The following is a 19,770-nucleotide window of genomic DNA, read 5'->3' as shown; positions in this document are numbered from 1 at the left end:
CAATACCAAGATAGTAGGTTAGCTTCCCTAAATCACACATATCAAACTTACTTGCCATTTGTTCCTTGAACTCGATGATAGCTGCAACACTTGCTCCTGTTATAAGAATATCATCGACATAGACGCCAATTATTGTCACTTCCTTTCCCACACTTTTTGTGTATACAACCTGCTCATAAGCACACCTGACAAAACCCAATGCCTCCAAACATTTATTTAATTTCGAGTACCAAGCCCTAGGAGCTTGACGAAGGCCATATAGAGCTTTAAAAAGTCTGTAAACGAGATGCTCTTGTCCTGGTTTGATAAAGCCTTCGGGTTGCCTAACATAAACCTCTTCCTTAATTTCCCCGTTTAAGAATGCTGTTTTGATGTCAAGATGATGGACCTCCCAGTTCCCTTTTGCAGCAAGAGCAAGTAACAAGCGTATTGTCTCAATTCGCGTGACTGGTGCAAAGACTTCATCGAAGTCTATGCCTTGTCTCTGCACATATCCTTTGGCTACAATCCTTGCCTTGTGCTTAATAATATTTCCGTTTGCATCCCGCTTAATCTTGTATATCCATTTCAGATCAATGGGTTTTCGACCTCAAGGCAGCTCTGTTAACTCCCAGGTTCCATTTTTCTCTACTGCGTCCATTTCAATTTCCATAGCCCTTTTCCATTCAGCTCCCCTGGCCGCTTGAGTGTAATTTGCTGGCTCATCTAACCCCATTAGATATAATTCTTCAATGTCCAAATCAATGGGTTCGGTTTCACCGTAAATTTCAGTCAGTGGCCTGTACCTTTGAGGTCCTTCATCAGAATCTGAGCTCGATATGGACCTGTTTGAGGTGCCCCCCGTTGATATTTCTCTCTCAAAGGCTGACCTAGTTACATTTGGGCTTTGTACATCACTTACAGTGGTGTTACTGAGGTTATTACTTGAAGTTGACAATCTTGTACTTGAGTTGTCATTTTCTTCCCATGTTTCATGACCTTCACTTGATATTTCTGAAAAATTTGTGGCCACAGTAAATGATCCCAGCCGTGTTGTTTCCTCAGTTTCTTCTGACCAGTTCCAGGACTCCCCTTCTTCGAATACTACATCGCGGCTTACATAGATGCCTTTTGTTTCAGGATCATACAGCCTGAACGCCTTTGTACCTGCTTCTTTTCCAAGGTAGATAACTGTTTTACTTCTGTTGTCTAGTTTCTTTAAGTTTGCACCATGTACTTTCATGTGAGCTACGCACCCGAAGATTCTAATATGTTCAACATGAGGCTTTTTCAACGACCAAGCCTCATAGGGTGTAACTCCAGTCACTGCACGAGTAGGGAGCCTGTTAATCAAGTACGTAGCGTGTCGGACAGCTTCACCCCAAAACCAATGTGGCAGATTCCTTTCTTTCAGCAAACTTCGTGACATTTCAATCAATGTCCTGTTACGCCTTTCGACTACGCCATTTTGCTGTGGCGAATATGGAGCTGAGAAATGTCTGATGATCCCAGCTTCATCACAATATTGATTGAATTCTTTCGAAGTGAATTCTCCCCCGTTGTCTGTCCTGAAAGTCATGATTCTTTTCTCCGGCCCATCTTCAACCAAAGCTCGAAATCGTTTGAAAGCATCAAATGCATCACCCTTGTTTTTTAACAAATATGTCCACATTACACGAGTGTAATCATCAATTAAAACAAGAATATATTTGTTACCTCCGGGAGTACATGGCGTGATGGGTCCACACAAATCCCCGTGGATTAATTCGAGTGCTTTCTTGGCAGTAAAGCTTGATTGTTGTGGGAATGCTTTTCTAGCCTGTTTTGACATCAAACACCCAGTACATACTTCACTTGGTTGACTGATCTTAGGCATTCCATGTACCATATTCGTTGTTGACATGAGCTTTAGAGCCTTAAAATTGACATGGCCTAAACGAGAATGCCACAACCAATCTTCGTTGTCACGCCTCGCCATTAGACACTTTGCTTCACTGTTATAGATAATAATCTTATAGAGACGATTTGGAGAACGTTTTACCTTCATTAGCAGATCACCTTTATTTTCATGAACCCAGATATTTTCTCCTTTAAGTACTATCCTGTAGCCATTTTCAGAGAGCTGCCCAAGACTTATAATATTACTTCGAAGAGAGGGAATGTAATATACCTCGTTTAGAGTCCTGCTTTCTCCATTTTTGCACTTCAGAATTATTGAACCCTTTCCCTTTATTTGAACTATCGATCCGTCACCGAATTTAACCTGTCCTGTCACCTTCGTGTCAATTTTGTCAAATTTTGAAAATTGTCCAGTCATGTGGTTACTGGCACCATTGTCCAAGTACCACAGATTGGATTCCATCTCCCTTTTATCTTCTCCCTGGCTTAGTTTAGGTGTGATTTATTTCTCGTTAATCAACAGCGAACCATTCCCATCCTTTGTATTCTCAACCATCAACAATGCAGGTTCGTCGTCCGGAATTTGCATCATGTTTGCCTCTTCTTTAGCCTCTCTATCGCGTCTCGGTTTCTTACATTCCGCTGCATAATGTCCGTATGCACTGCAGTTAAAGCATCGAACTCTACTCTTATCACGAGCACCTCGATTAAATTCTCTACTCCTGTTCTTCTGTGAGGTCTCGATGGTTCCTTTTGTTGAGCGTTTCAGCCATTCCTCCTTTGTCAACAAAAGCTTACTCTCATCTTCTTTTTCACGTTCAATCCATTCCTCCTTGGTAAGTAGTAGTTTCCCTCCCCCTGTTTCAGTTTGCCCTTTAATTCTTTCTTCATGAGCTTTTAACGAGCCCACAGTTTCTTCTATAGTCATTGACTCAAGATTGCCAAATTGCTCAATGGTAGAAGCAATTTGCAAGAACTTGGAGGGAACCGCGCGTAATAACTTTTTCACCACATAATTTTCGGCCAGGTCTTCTCCTAGTGCACGTATGTGAGTAACCAGGTTGTTCATCTTCATAGAGAAATCGTCTATTGAATCTGTGTCCTTCATCACCATAGATTCAAATTCCGCCTTAAGGGTTTGTACCTTTGCAGCCTTAACTCGTTCTGCGCCTTGGCACAGTGTCTTGATAGCCTCCCATGCTTCCTTTGCCGTCTCCTTGTCCGCAAGAGAGAGAAGCACATCTTCTGGGATGCCCTGATATATCGCTGCCAGAGCCACTTTATCCATTTTTTCGTCAACCACCGTTGATTTAGGATCCTTTGGTGATATGGCCGCCCAAACACCATGAGCCTCCATATAAACCTTCATTTTCATCGCCCATGCTGTATAATTCGCTCTTGTCAGCATGGGGTAGTTCAAACTGATCATTTCATCCTTGTTTTTAGCCGTCTCCATTGATTGCGCCTTTGGCATATACTTGGGCATTAACTAAAAGCCAAGCTCTGATACCAGATTGTTGTCACAATGCACTAATATATAATATATATTTATATGTGTTTGTGTATAAACTGGAGAAAACAAGTGTTTTGCTGAACTTCTTAATTATTGTTACGTTCAAACGGTTACAATATATAAAAGAAAACAAACAAGAGAGTGACTCCTACAAACTAGGATCTAAAAACTGAAAGTCCTAAACAAACTCAAACATTAACACCTTATTTTTGTAATGCTCCTGTCTTTTCTCCACGACCAGTATTATGCTCACCAGAAGCTGAAGACTCGGACAGCATCAACATACATACTAAACTAACAGCTATTCTCTAATGATCATGTCTAAAGACAAGTTAAGATTAAATCCCAACAGTATAAGCTAGAACCTTCTCGAGCTTTGACTTCTTTTCTCAGACATATATGTACTATTAATACCATTCATGTATCTGGTATCTAAGTAGTTACTTTTGGAACTATTTTTAATCTAAGCTTTATTTATATTATTTTTTCTTAATAAATAGTTGGCTAACATATATGTAGCTGACTGAATTAGTCGTACATCAGTTAGAGAGTTTTTAGGAGAGTCCTGGTTTAGTTGGAATAGTGGAGTGTTTGTAGGAGATGTGAACTCAGTTTGTTTTACTTATCTGCTTGTAGTGTTTTCCATTTTAGTCAGTACGTTCAATACAATCAGTAAGTTTGTTCTGAATTCTCTATCATTTACTTACATATATACATCTGGTTTGGGTTTTTGAACCAACAGTTAACAGGTCTTTCAAATTTCCAGGATATTTAAAGCCATATAATTCAATGTATTTGCTATTTTGTAATCCTATAAATAGGAACTAAATTTGCTGAGATAATGTAATCAATTTTTCAGAGAACAAGTTTCTTCTCTGCACTTTAATCCCGTCAGACAAATATACTGCAAAAGATCATGCCACCAGGCTCCATTTTACCTTTTGAACATCATATTCTTTTTTCATTTGATCAATCTATTGCTTGCTTTGTTGAGGTTAATCCAGACGATATTGAACGACTGAGTTCAATGAGCATGATTCAGAGGAGGATGACGATGATTCTGCTAGTTTGGACATTTGGGTATTGAAAATTAAAGAAAATATGATAGATAAGTTTTTCTCGGAGGAAAAAATAAGTGTTAGTTCAAGTGAAAATGTTTGTACCGAAGTATTGGGTTTAAGGAACAATGGTGATCCAATACTAGAGAAATCAAATAATTTGATTACATATGATCTTAAGACACATGAACCATATGATTTGGGTGAATCGTGTAATTTTGTTGAATCGTTTGATCGTTTCGCTTCTTGGGCCTATTACAAGTATGGCTTTCCATCACTTCTTGTAATTTGTCCATTTGTGGAAACTCTCACTTATCTTGATATTGATTGAAGTAATTGGACAGAATGTGGTCCAAAACCTGTTATTGTAATGGGAGCTTGTCGTAGTTCTTATCATTTTTTTTTGCTAGGGGTAATTAATGTACTCATGTATTTATATGTATTTATATGTGTGTATGCTAGATCTATAAAGGATGTTAGACTTATGTCATTGAGAATGATACAAGTTTCAGGTCCTCTAATTTCAGGTGCCAAAAAATAAAGTTTATTTATGTGTAAAATATTGAAATCAATTTGTAATCTTATAATTTTAACATTTCTCAACTTCCATTGTTGTTAAGCGATATATGAAAAGATTTGATAGAGTTTGAGACTTTAATGCAAAACTAGATATTTTTTACATATGAATTAAAAATTGATTATATATTTCAAACTACTCTCACACAATGTTTTTAAACTAGTTTCACCAGAGAAGGTTCCCTAAGTGTACATTATCAAACTCACTTTAAGATTCAAGTACAATATCATAGTTGGCACTTCCGTAACAACAATAGATACTATATAGTATAAACAATAAAAGTAGCAACTCATATTTTGTTTGATTATACTGTTTTATAAGCATAAAATTTTTATATATTAGTGCTTCACTATAATAAATTGGTTTTACTAGTTGGGCACTAAATTGTTTTATTTCAAGTTCTCTGAAAAACATAATTTTTTAAATATTTCTTACAAAAATTTTAGAGAAGGTCCCTCGAATACGGCGAAAATTCTTAGGACTAGCACTGGTTAGCGCATATACTAAAAAGGATGAGATGAAGCAAACGTTTCCTGAATTCTAATTTCGTGTTTTAAATTATATCATTGTCCACTAGGAGTTGGCTCTTTGTGCTTAATAGTGTGTCATGCTTTAGAATATTTTGTTTTTCGGCTCACGATTATTGTGACGAAGTTTTTCGTACAACATTATCTGATAAGGTAACTTAAAGTTATGTTATTAATTCTCAAATAGTTTATCATTTCCTTTTCTTTTGTGAGGAAGTAACTAATAGAGTCATGTATTTAGAGTCACGTATGTATTGTATGTATGTGTGTATGATAAATCTGTATAAAGGATGTTTAGACTTATGTCATTGAGAATGATACAAGCAAATGAACCAAAATGATACAAGCAAAGAACTAGGTAATCATCAAATGGATGTGCAAATCAGTTGTTTCATTCTAAGTGATCATTTATATTTTTGCAATCCAAGTACTTTTCTTTGTATATACCGACTTATGTTTATCATTCAACTAGATTAATTTTCTCATTATATTTGTTGAAAATATGCAATAGTCATACATGACGCATCTTTCTATTAAACAAGGTCACTCACAATTATATTTGCTTTTCGGTTTAAAGACATTGTTTCATTACAATTACATGTTCTTTACCAGTTAAATGTAATGCAATTTTCTTTATGTTTTTTTAATTAAAAAAATTCTTCATATCATGTTTTTTTATCGTTGTTAACCCGCAGCCGCTATCCTCCAGAGTGTGCACTCGGTAAACCCTACGGGCTCAAGCAATAGCCTGCAAATCACGTGAACCAAGGTAAACCGTAATGAAGCGACATGCTCTGACTCATTAGGCATAATCATAAATTCTTCTCCCGTGGGGATTCGAACTTGTGACCAAAATGATAGTTATCCACTTTTTAACCAACTGAGTCATGTCATGGTTTTTCTATGGTTCTTAAAAGGTTTCATCACTAGATGTCATGATTTTACTAATTTATATGTTTATGAGGTTGTGATTTTATCACTATATATATGTTTTTAAAACTTAAATTTGTTTGTTTAGCTTGATGTTCCCCTTTTAGTGTTTGATGTTCTACACAGACTGAAGTTGGAGTTTCGTTAAATCTATCCCTCATTATAAATTGATTTTATTTGTTTGAAGCCTTTTCAACTAGGTCAATGTATGGTGCATGTTCCATGACTTTCCACTCCCTTTTATATTACTCGGTTTTACTAAGATTACTTTTCTCAAATATATATAGGCTCTTGTATTAAACTTTTTGGAAAAATACCTCTAGACCAAAACACAATTTTATCATATATATTCTTGCTACTTCACTTGAAAATTAAAAAGTTAAATATTTAGTTTACAGTACAAGAAAAACCATCATTTTTATCAGCGTTTTGTTAGGAAATTAACTAAATCTGATAGAAAAATGGGTCAATTACTAACTTGATGAAAAATACTAAATTGGTGTTTGTATCACACATGGTCAGCCACGTCACTTTTCACGTCAACTACCAAGTCACACAAATGGAGACCCAGTTGACGAGTTGGCCAAGGGACGTTCTTAGAGGGGGCAATTTACACAGTCAAGTTCTTTTTCCTAATAGAATTAGTTTTGATTGAGTATTTTCTAACAAATCAACACACAATCTCTATTCACATTCATTATTAACATTTTACAACAAATATTGTCAAACAAAAACATTATGCAATTTTATGTATTAGCATAAGTGCATTTATACAAATTAATAATATAGGTTGTGCTTTGCACACACGAATTTATTGAATTATTGCCATATACAAAATTAATTTGAAAATATTATTATAAATTCCCGACTTTAATATTGCACTTTTTTTAATATTAACAAATACATTTATATTGATATGCACCATATTAGTCTTTATAGGTGTACATGAGTTAAAAAATAAATTACACTATATGCAAAAATATATATGACAACATAATTATAATTTTTTGATTGATTTCTTTTAAAATGTTAAAAATTATTGTAAAATGTAAAATAGCTAGCTTAAAAATTACTATATTTAGTTTGTTTCACATTTGAGATTTTTTTAATATACAATATATCATATATTACTATGTGCATTTATTAAATAAAATAAGTTTTGAAAGTCATACCTAAAAGACGATTTTTACTATTATAATATATTGTGTTCTTCTGAACTAACTCAATTTAATTATGTCACATAATTATATCAAAACCTCTTACTCGCCGTTACATCCCACAATTTAAATTTTATAAAGATAATGTTGTTTGTTTAATGGAAGATTGGTCGTGTTATCTTTATTATAAAGTTGGACCGGATGTCTCCTCCCCATTTTATATAAAATATTATGGTGTGATAGTGAATATTGAGATGCTAAGATTTTTGGGAATGAGCGGTTTTAATGATTTATTTAATTAAATTATAAATAATAATATTAAAAAAATATATAATGTACATATTTTTATGACATATATTTTAAAACATCCGATAATCTGATACCTTTTTTATAATCCTCATATTATTTATTAAATATTAAAATTTTTATTGATTTGATGTAATTAATTACATTATGACTGAAATAAAATATAACATAATAAAAAAATTGTTGTTCAAGATTTGCAATTTTTTACTTGGTACGATTTAATTTAATAGAATAGTTACCTCATATTGGGAAGTATTATTAATATTCGGAAAAAAATTCATTATCAAGAAATTTAATTTATTGAAATTAAATGTAAGACAAATAAATCACATAGTTTATTATAAGTCATAACAAATAAATGACTATAAATAGTTATATTAGATTTAATACAAATTTTCTTTCATGTAATTAAATTTTCATAAATTTTTTATTCAATTTAACCATAAAAGTTTCCTCACATCATGCTAAGACGAAGAGATATTTACATTTTCTAATAAGTGCTTTATAGACAATATAAAATAATTTTTATATCTAAATAATTCTAAATCAAACTTAAAATGATTTCAAACTATTTCTCACAAGGAACAATGGGGATTTAAAATATACGTTTTCTAAACAATGGTATTTCAGTTATATAAGTTCAAAATATTAGTTAGTATCAATATAAACTATTAAAATAGGAAATATTAAGCGGGGCATCATCATTTTTTGGAGTTTAATAATGTTATAAGCATTTGACTTATTTTTCATAATCAAATTACTTGAAAAATATATGAAAATGATATTTACATGCATTGCCTATTATGTGAAACAATGATGTCAACCTATCAAATATGTAGAAATTTTGTTTTAACTATAATATTAATAGATAATAATATTTAACATATATTATTTATGAGTATTAAAATAATATTTTTAATTAAAAAAATGACCATCACTCTAAATGTATAAACGGGATAAAATTTTAAATAAAAAATACTTTCTATGAAAAAAGAGTTATTTTCGATAAAAATAAAATATCCCGATAATGAAATCTAGTAATTATTTTTTTGGAAAAAGTATACATATTAATAAGAACCAAATATGTCCCTAGATAAGGAAATTGAATTTAGGATTTGGAAAAATAAACAATATTGAGAATTTTCTTCCTTTGAGATAGGGAAATTCAAGCTTTGTTATCAAGGCATAAAACACTAATGTTAGAACTTTCAAACGTTATTCTGCAACCCACTTTACCTCTGCATAAAAATTGCATAAACAATTGCTATCCATAAAAATTTAATTCACATGTTTTTAGTTACCGTGTTGAACGTGCCCAAAAATTCTAATTCCCTTTTAATACGGTAGCTAGCTTTTGTTATTGTATTTTCACTTTCATTGATATTTTTGGTGCAAAATCCGGCAATTCTGATTTAACCTGAGTTATAATCTCTTATAAGTTACTTAAAAGTTAAAAATACATATAATGTTTTTAACTTATAAGGCATCCCAAACAGGGGATCTTACTTGCTGTTTGTTATCTTCCCAGAATGGTGATTTTTTCACATGCGATGCTATGTATAGGATTACATGTATCTCTATATAGTTTAGGTGGACTATCATCCTTGATGGAATTTGTTGCCTAAATTACATATATAAAAATTGAGGGACGTGTTCTTTAATATCTGCCTATAGTTTAGGAATTTGAATAAATGAAAACACGGGAAAATTCATTTTCTGCAACTCTATTTTTCCAAACTTATCTCCAATGATATTCCAGCGTAATGAATATGAAATAAACTCTCAAAATGATAACATATTCTTGAAACTATAAATACAATATATAATAACTTTTATACACGTCAATTTTATAATTATAAAAAAACTTCCTAGAGGAGGCAAATCAATACTCGGTATCTAAGAGGTTATACCTAATTAAGCAGATACATGTACCCAAGTTGTTTAAGAATAAATTATACTCTTGAATAGTACCTACATAAAATAATAGATAAAAGTAACTACTTTTGACCTTAAGACGGAGAATAGATAAAAGTAAATACAAACTTAATGCACGTTATCGGTTATTGGAGATGATGACATACCTGATTTGTCCATTAAAAATTGTTCTACCGCGCCAATAAACACAAATAAGGGACAAACTTCTTAGTAATAGTGAAGAATATAAAAGAATAATTTTAAAAAATAAATGTTGAACCATGGATAAGGTTAGAATAGGTAGTTCCATATATTTGGTGCAAACCAATGATTTGAAATTCAAAACTAAGTGCTTCCAAGATTAGTTGAGGCTTGAGCAATTGATGCACGTATAAAAAAATACTAGATCCATATGTACGGGGATATTCCATGTTTTGCGTGCAAAAAATCCAAGATCCATCAGTAATGTGGATAGTAGTGATTTGTATGTAAAATGGATATGGGTCGATCCATGTTTTGATTTGACATATTCAATCAAAAGTGAATGGACATAAAAGCAAATGATTTTGAATTAGCTATAAAATAGGAAGGAGGGTATAATGTGTAATTAGGGGAAGATAGTGATAGTACAAATTAAGAATATATAGATATCTCAACACCCAACTAGCCATGAAAGCTTTCACGGAGTAGGAATTTGACTAAGAGGGGGCGGACGAAGCAGCTACATGGACTCCTTCCTTTCTGTTGTTGCTAAAGCTTTCTCGGGTCGAGCCAAAAATTTTTATTCTATTAGAAAGGGAGGGTAAACCCCGAAGGCTGCGGGCGGAACGAGGGTCGTATTTATTCGGATTCGCGCCCTTCAAACACCAAAAAGTGAAGGCTCACCCAGATGAAGGAAGGAGCGTGTAGAAATCAAGATCGCGTCTATAGTAGATAATTTTATAAAAATATTTCAAGTCACATTTTAACACATTATTTTTAATATTATTCCTTAATAGTTATCTTTCTTAACAAATATTGTGCTTGTTTAATAAGAATTAAAATAAGAAGTTTATTAAAACTAGTTCAATGCGCATTTTACACATATGAGTTGGGACTGAAAAGTTTTTATTGGGTCGAGCGGAAGAGATTTTGTCAAAAACTACAACGTCCATTTTAAACCTATATAGGTCGGGCATTATTGTAGCAGTCATATACAATCAATTTACCCTATTTCTTTAGCGAGCCGCGGAGCTATGTCGAATTTAGTGAATGCAATTTAAATTTTCTGGCTCAGCCATCGTCTCGGAAGATGAGCTTGTCAAAAACACAAGAACATGCTCTTCTAAAACTTTACTGAAGAAATCTTGTCTCAAGTATTCAAAAGATTTCATGTTAACTATATCTTACGTTGTGAAACTGTCCAAAAAGCATGATATTCTCTCGTAAAAACTCCTTTTTCATCTCTCATTATTGCAACTATGAAAAACTAACAGCCCAAATTAATCCTAAGTATCTACTTTTCCATAATATTGATATCAATTTTATTCACTGTACATTCTGACAATGGACAATGTGAAGAATATTACACATTTGATTATCCACGTGACTTGCCCACTAGTTTGTGGTATGTGCAATCAAATCATTTAATTTAGGTATCTACTATGTTGGATAAAGAATTTTACCATAATCTCGACATTTATATCTAGAATCTTCGTTTTCAAAAATTTAATATTATACCAGAGTTGCCCCTTTCGACACTTACATTTAAGGAGACTACGCTTTAGCTTTTGGATTTTTACCGGAAGTGAATGATTACGTTGTGGTACGTGTCGCCTAGATCAACCTATGAAGCTCTATAATTGAAACATATGGATAATAACTCACATGTTAACTATGAACAATAACTGCACACAGTCATGATTAATCTTTATAGTCTAAATACTAATTCTTGGAGGAAAATATGCCATTCTTATTAATTGTATGTTTGGTCATCAGTCAATGTCTGTTAATGGTATTGCATACTGGATAGGGTTTGACTTGTCAGATCAGTTAATTATGCGCTTCGATATCAAGACAAATGTATTGTGAAATATATCAGGATGCCTGATGTACCTCACGATCTTCAAATTAAGGATCACTACATCCTTACAATTGGTCAATCTATTGCGTGCTTTATAGAGGGTTATGAGATCGATTTAGATGAGGAGGATCCTAAGTTGCACATATGGGTATTTAAAGATAATGTGAGAGGTGAGGATGATATGATAGGTGAGTTTTTTTTTGGAAATGAGTGTTAGTCTAGATGAAGATGTTTGGGCCCAAGTCTTGGGTACAAGGAACTATGGTGATCCATTACTAGAAAAATCAAACAGTTTGACTGCATATGATCTTGATACTCAAGAACCATATGATTTTGTTAAATTCTTGTATACAGGTAATAGTTGTTAAAAAGCAAGTTTGGAAGATCAAAGTGGACCGCATGATTTTTCTAGGTTTCAGATGAAGAAATTCTTGAGTTCGAAAATTTTTGAGGAATCAAATATATTTTTCATTTCTTATATACTAAATGTTTAACACAAAATTAAATCAATAAACTAAAACAACAACAAAATAAAAAATTTTAAATATTTTAAATTAATAAAAATTAGTAAATTAAATATATTTAAATTAAATATATCCATAATATCACTCAACCAAATATCAAGAATGATATTTCAATCTTATACTATCTTAACCCGAGTCCTCATTCCAACCCCTAACAACTTGCAAACCAAACAATCCCTTAATTCTTATAAATTAGTTGGGATAAGGATATTTAGAACTAAAATCAGTTATATTGTAATTTATAATTATTTTCTAGAAACAAGTTTTTATGATACAATATAAACTATTTTTAATCTAAAATGCTAGATAAATCAACAAAAAATGGGAAAGCGTGAGTTGTGTGGCCTATTTAATGTATATTAAAACAAGTAATTTAAAGTTGATAATTGTCATATAAGAGATATGTAAATTATTTATTAGGATTTTGCTCAAATTTGAGAAGTGATGATTTTCGTAGTTAAAATTGATGATTTTATAAAATATAATTTTTTTGGTTTGCACAAAATCACTAATTTAGAAAATTTGAAGTATTTCAAATAATCGCAATTTTTCACTACAAAATCACTCGTTCTCACTGTTTTCCTTTTAAGAAGTTCTCACTAGAGTGCGACCCATATTTATTATAAGTTATTTAGTTATTTTAAAAATTATATTAATAAATTGGTGAGGTATAAGGTAATTATTACTTATAATTTTAAAAAAAATCTAAAATTTTGATTATGAGTATGAATATAGAATTTAAAATAGAAATAAATTATTAATATTTGAATTCTCCGATTATAAACATATACCGACTAGTTAATGGCTTGACTGTCGGCATACTTTTCTTTTCTTTTTTGACAGGTAAAGGGTTGGAAAAACCATCTCGGAAATAACAACATTATAACATGTCACACATCAGTAGGGAGGAAATATCACATTTTTTAAAATCTAAACATAATATTAAATACAAAGCTTTCTTAACAATCCAATGTGTCGGAGCATTACAAAGCTTAGAAACAAAAGTAGAGGTTTAAATTTAACATGGAAGCAAAAATTCTTATATTTTCGGTTAACGCAATAGGATGCCAGGGAGGTGTCTGGTTTAAAGATGTAAGAGAAATGGCCACAACCGAGTCAGATTCGATATAAGTCGAATATAGTTGTCTTTAATAGTTGCCTCCTTCTCTCATTACTTTTTCAAAGGCAGAAAAAAGACATTATTATCATCATTAATATCGATAAAACTTCCATACGGACATGCATCGAGCATCAAAAATTATGTTTACATGCCTGATTTGAATATTTACGGGCTGAAGTCACATGATTTCCACATCCTTCTCCAACAATTACTCCCGGTTACAATATACTCCGTTCTTCCGAAGCATGTTAGGGTCATAATTATTAGATTGTGTTTCTTTTTTAATGCTTTATGCAACAAAGTAGAAGATGTGTTAAAACTGGATAAGCTGCAGTCAGATATCATACTGACCTTGTGCGATCTAGAAAAGGTTTTCCATGTGTCATTTTTTGATATAATGATACATATATGCGAACCAGTATTTAATAGGTGGATGTATGCGTTTGAATGGTTTAATAAAGTACTAAAGGGTTATGTTCGAAACCTTTATTATCCTGAAGGTTGTATGACAGAGAGTTACCTTTGAGAAGAGTCCGTAGAATTTCGCACCAAGTTTCTTAGTCATATTTACTCCATTGTTGGTCTTCCAAAGGACCAATATAATAAGAAATCTGGTCCATTATCCGTTGTGATAATAAAATTAGTAGAAGAGAAGGAGCGAGATGAAGCACATCTACATGTCCTTCTAAACAACCCTGAAGTGTTTCCATACATTATGTGAGTTTATTCACTTTGTTGTTTTCAATTCCTTATTATCCAGTAATTAGTCTTGTAATGTGTTTTTAATATATCATTCCATATGCATTTTTCAGAATGCATAAGGAATATCTTGAAGAAATTCACTGAGGGAAAAGGAAAAGCTTACATTGGCTCATGAGAGAGCATAATCGGCTCTTTGCTGATTGGTGTCAAAATAAAGTCAGTGTTCTATTAGGTTCTTTGATCTGTAGAGTAATGACGACTATTAGCTATTTACGATTTAAAATTTCTTATCATATTTGTAGGTGAATGATGAATTAAGGGAGAACAACAAAGGTGTTTCAGAAATGATAAGATGGCTCTCTGCCAAGTCATAATTTTCAGTACTAAATTATCAAGGTTATCTAGTGAACGGAGTGCGATATTTTACAAAGGAACAAGATGACATACAGCATTGTTCAAATAGCAGGGTGTCTGTCATTGCTAAAGCGGTCCAGGTGTCTAGTGCCAAGGACTTGAACCCTGTAGAAAGTAATTTGACATTTTACGGTATCATACTAGAGATATGGGAATGAGACTATCATACATTCAAGGCTCCCTTGTTCATGTGTAAATGGGCAAGTAATGATAAGGAATAAGGGTTGATGATCTTGGGTTCACACTTGTGGATTTTAGTCGACAAAGTCACAAAAAAGATAAATATATTTTTGTTGACCAAGTCAAGCAAGTATTTTACCTTGAAGATCCCGTTGATGCTACCCGGTCTGTTGTACTGTCCTCCACAACTCGAGACTACCATGAATTTTATAATGAAGATGACTTAGGAGACACGACCATGGAACATCCCCATTCTGCACTGAAATCCCCGTAACTGATGTCACTACTGATGATGTCGCTCATACTGCTAGATCTAATGTTGAGGAAATTTGGATTAAAAATGTTGCTACTAAAACCCCTACATCTAATGTCGTTACTGACTGATGATGTAGCTTTATGTATTATGTAGTCTTTTATTATTGGTCAAATAATTTTATTATTGTGTGTAAAATATATATCTTATTGTTTTGCAGTGTTATAATCATATAAATAATTCATCCATAATTACTGATTGATGGCATTGTTTTTCTTTAATTGTTTTGCATTATTTAATTGTACTTGTATAAAATGCTTCATTCAGTAAATAGAAATGGAGAAAAACTTATGTTCAATTTTATTATAATTATTTTCCTTAATTGTAATGACTGATGGCATTATTTTTTTCTTTAATTGTAATTATGCTTGTATTGATGGCTTTATGTTCAATTTTATTCAGACTAAGGGAGCAAAATGGTAAATAAGCAAAAAGGCAAGAAAGTAATTTTCGAAGAAAGTGAAGGGAAGAATAACTCTGAAAAGGTTGAGGATGAGATGGTTCTTGATGTCAAAACTACAGAGACTTGTAATGATAAGAACAACATCAAACTCAAAGTAGTGGTGAAGAAACAATGACCACTTCTGAATCTACAAAAAAGAGGCTAGGAGGTGCGCGTGGTGTTTTAGCTCTTCACAAAGTAGTGGCGAAGAAAGCTCGGTGAAACAAATTTAAAGTTAGATACAATGAATTTGGAGTTCCCATCAGAAATACCAGGCCTACTTTACAGTCTTACATAGGAATGCTCGCAAGGACAATGATTTCAATCGACACTGAAAACTGGCCAAAAGTGGATTGTGATTTAAAAACAAAATTACGGGATGATGTCCAGGTAAATTATATCCCTTGTTGACTTCTTCATTTTATTTAAATTATGACTGTAAATTATGTGGCTTATTTATATTGTGTGCTTTAATACGCTGCTCTTTAGGACACATTCAAAATTGCCTTAGAAAGTGAGAAGTTTGTGCTACAGTCGGCAGGTGAAAAAGGAAGGCAGTTTAAAGCTCATTTAACTGCAAAGTATGTGATGCCATTTATTGGAAAAAAGAAGAAATTGATGAAGCCTCTGAAGAATTATGCCTTTGTTGTAAAGAACCTTGGAAGAAATTTGTTGCAGAGAGGACGAGCCCCAAATGGCTGGTATGAATATATTCTACTAATATAATATACAGGATTGCCATTTTACTTGCTAAATGATTAAATAAATTTTGGTTAAATAATATTTATTAATTTTAAAATTTGTTTTGGTGCAGGAATAACATAAGTTACAGAGCAATAGAGTGGGTAAACAGAAAAATCATCACCGCTTGTCAAGGAAGGGGTATATTGGTTTGCGAGAAGATGAAGTAAGAACCTATATCTATGTGGCTTTGCAATTCTATGTTTTAAGGGAGTTCAAACATTTTTCTCTTTTTTTACAGATGTCAAAGCAGTACAAGGTGTTATACAAACATGTTGTAGTCTTCGTAAAAGCCATTGGGGAGTCAATACTGATTTCGTATGATTCTGACATGTTTGGAACTGAGAAAATAATTTATATCTTGCATGAAAATATGAAAGCATTGTTGGAGTTCGATATGATTGGCCAAGCTGCAATATCATCTTATATGGCGTAAGTTACTTTTTTTATCGTTATATATACAATATTCATATTTTATACGCGTATTATAAGTAATGTAATTCACTCCCTGGTAGGCTCTTGCAAAGACTGATTAAGATTGAGAGGAAGAATGATGATGTGGTCTTATATGGATTTTTCGATCCAGGAGCTACATTTACGTTGAACAATTCTTTTCGTTCTTATTTTGTTAATCGGTTGAAAGAGAGTAGTCCCTATCGCATGTACTCCATGCCACAAAATCATAAGTAAGTATTTTTAATTTAGACATGCTTTTACAAATTAATATATTTAGGTAGTTCTTTTTAAAATTTCTGACTTGTATTTTTCTTTTTTCTTTTTTATAAACATGGTTGTCACTAAATTTTGGTTGTAGTTTCGGATGGCGACATTTATATTATGAACCCTCTGCCACATCTAAAACATTTTGACGAGTTGGAAAATCATTAATAGAGTAATATATTTCTATTTACTATATATATATATAGTAAATATTCCCCCTTTCAAAAAAATGTATATTATTGTTGTTCTGTAATGTAGAGCGATGAAATCCTACAATTCTCAAACTGGAAGGGGAAATAAAGCTCCTCAGTTAAAGAATCTTCTTGTAAGTTTTTTGTATTTTAAATATTTTTATCAGTTTGTAATTTTAAGTAATTTCTAGAGTTAACTTATATTTATATTGTAACAGGGATCTCCCAAACAACCAGGAGAGGATGAACGTGGTTATGTAATAATGCAATACATAGAAATATATCATTACTGATAAGGAACTATCTTTTACTACCAAGGTATATATGCAAATAATTTATGATATATGGCATGTAGAAATTTTTTATGCAGTTTTTTGAAACAGATGAAATATGAGTGTTATTTCTGTAGATATTTTATATAATTTAAAATATATTGCATGTATGGCATTAGTAGTTTTGATTTCCATATGGATATTATTTTTATTATTATAGTAGTGATAAATAACTATTAGGTGATGGATGTATGGCTGGATGAAAGTATGGATGGGACTAATCCTAAATTCCTATGTATGAAACCTTGAAAACTGAGGGTACGGTTTTGGATTGACGAAGAAAATTACTGTTAAATATAGTAAAGGTCCTGGTCTTATATGCTGTCAGTATTCAGTTATATTTATACATAATTTAGGATTCTGGATAAGCTATATATGTTATATATTGGTTATGTTTATATTTAACTATACATATGGTAATTCTTGTTAATAATATTCTGGTTGTTATCATTATGATTTATAAATAGTTAGCATGGACTAAAATAAATGCACCAAACCATTTTAGAGCAAATGAGAAATGCATACCTGTTGAGAGCGAGCAAACTTTGAATATAAAGCCTCTGTCAATAATGCTAATTTTTACTTGTGTTATTTAGTGGGCAGCCAAAACTCGAAAGTCCTACACAAGGCAGGAGCTGGATGAGGTGCGGTTGGAGGTGCTTGAATTTATCCAAGACAAGATGTAAAACTGATATTTGATTAAGGGTTTTAAATTGCTAAGTATCTATATATAGCTTTACTCTGAACTAAGTGATCTTGATGTTATGTTTTGCTGGTGGTTGGTGGTTATCGGAGGTTTGGTGAAAGTTACATCCATCATTCTGATTTATGTTTGGAATTGTCGAAATTTGACAATATTGGTACATATTAACTAGTCAAATTTATTTAGAATGTTGGATGTAAGAACTAGCGAATTTGGGTTTTATTATTTTTGGTTTGGATGTTTATTTTAGACTTGGAGTGTATGTCCGAATTGAGCTTGTTGAATTGAATGTTAAGAAAGTTGGTATCAATGTAGCTTTATGTTTCTGTTGGAAGTTTTTTGTTGGGATGTTGCATTGTTTGGTATTTTTCTGGTTGTAAATGTAATTGGTTCCCTGTGCTATAAATAGTACCAGGATGGTATGCAATTTACAGTACATTAACATCACAATGATAAATGTAAACCGATGTAAAAAATGAATAAAAGACATCAGGTAAATTAATATTAAACGAAAAAGAACTACATAAACCAACGTGAAATAGTCATTTGACATCGGTTCTGAAAAGAAACTCAATACATTTTAAGCCAAATAACATTGAATTTTTCAAAAGCGGATGTCTTAAACATCGGTAAGAGAAATAGGCTGATGTTAAACAATTAGATTTAACATCATTTTCAAAAAGTAAACCCATATCTTATCGAGCATTTCACATCGGTGTGTTAAACTAACCGATGTCTGATCCAGCATTTCACATCGGTTGTTTAAACTAACTGATGTCTGATCCCACATTTCACATCAGTCATTTAAACTCACCCATGTTTGATCTAGCATTCACATCGGTTTGTTCGAAAGAATTTTAATAAATGGCTTTTAGAGCTTGTAGGTTTCATGTTTTTATGGATAAATACCTCATAATATACTCATATTCACCTAAAAAGACTGTAATATAAGCTGAAATTTGTTGCAAAGACATCACATTTAATCTTAAAACTGATGTATAGCAGTGTAATAGACATCGGCTGTTAACCGATGTGAAAGGATGATGACATTTAACATCCCACATGAAGATATCGGTTCAGATTTATTTTAACATCGGTTCTGAACCGATAACTATTGAGTAGTGAATTTATACTCAATATTGATTCCTGAAATCCAAATATTATATATAACACAAAAATAAAATGAAACTGCCATGGAAGTATAGGAAATGTTTGTATACACAAAAATACACAATATATATGTGAACTAAGATAAAATATCAACATATATATCTAAATATATATATATAGTCCTCCTTCAATACAAACTAAATTAAAATATACATTGAAAGTCTCTCTAAATTACTAATTTACATACTCAAAATCACTAAATATAACAGTAAATAATATGTTAATAATTTAATGGATATCACTAAATTACATAATACTGATCAATAAATGAGTGGTGCCACCGTCAAAAATATATA

This window comes from Apium graveolens, unplaced genomic scaffold, assembly GCF_009905375.1.
Source record: "Apium graveolens cultivar Ventura unplaced genomic scaffold, ASM990537v1 ctg8785, whole genome shotgun sequence".
Lineage (NCBI taxonomy): Eukaryota > Viridiplantae > Streptophyta > Magnoliopsida > Apiales > Apiaceae > Apium > Apium graveolens.
The sequence above is the reverse complement of the archived record's forward strand: the minus strand, read 5'-3'. Positions refer to the sequence as shown.